Here is a 718-nt window from a genome sequence, read left to right as displayed (position 1 = left end):
TCGGTAGTATCAGTGGACATTACAGAAGGGACAGTGACTTCCTCTGAGGCCATGACGGTGTGTCGAGAGGCGCTGGTGTCCCCCAGTTCTGGGGCAAGGGATGACGTTGAGTGTGTCTCCAACTCTGTGGTTTCAGAAAGGCCAGCCATTCGTGTGGAAACTGTGGCATCCCCACTGAGGAAAGAGGTGACGGTTGGAGTGGTGCCTTTCGGTGTCTCTGAGACCGCTGGGGCAGAGGACTGGGAATCCCGTGCAGAAGTGATGGTCCCCACACTGGTCACTGCTGTGTTCCTGGAAAGGTGGAGTCCCTCTGGAGTAGTAGAGACTTCTGAAATTACCCGGGTCTCAACTGAGGTGCTGCTCAAATCTGAAGGTGAACTTGTCACACGTCCCAAGCTTGTGCTCAATGTGCCGGTGGTGACCAACATGCCCGGGGTGCCAGGTGAGGTGGCGGGAACAGGTGGAGAAAGGCCCCTGGCTTGTGATGTGGGGGAAACTAGAGAAGGTGATGTCATGGCATGGGAAGGCACCAGGGAGGATGGAGATGTGAGGTCTAGGTCAGAGGAAGGGTTTGTCCGTGACCCATCCTCAGAACCTGTGCCCATGCTCATGGTTACATCTGGGTGTGCAGAACCCTGAGTCCCAGCTGCGTGACTCTCTGCCCAGGAGGCTGTGGCTGATGCATCCGAGGCGCCTGTGCTCTGTGATGTAGCCCCAG

The 718-nt window shown here is 57.0% G+C and overlaps 1 protein-coding gene across 1 annotated transcript in view; it reads left to right on the top strand.

The window, feature by feature from the left end:
* The first annotated feature begins 34 nt into the window (after positions 1-34).
* LOC116629798 overlaps positions 35-718 on the top strand; it is a 2,375-nt gene continuing 1,691 nt past the window's right edge. Inside the window, exon 1 of the mRNA XM_032400010.1 lies at positions 35-551. The gene's annotated coding sequence lies outside the window, so the exon portion shown is untranslated. The remainder of the gene's footprint in view (positions 552-718) is intronic.

This window comes from Phoca vitulina, unplaced genomic scaffold (assembly GCF_004348235.1).
Source record: "Phoca vitulina isolate PV1807 unplaced genomic scaffold, GSC_HSeal_1.0 scaffold3425, whole genome shotgun sequence".
Classification (NCBI taxonomy): domain Eukaryota; kingdom Metazoa; phylum Chordata; class Mammalia; order Carnivora; family Phocidae; genus Phoca; species Phoca vitulina.
Note: the sequence above shows the minus strand (reverse complement) of the source record. Positions and strands in the feature narration are given on the sequence as shown.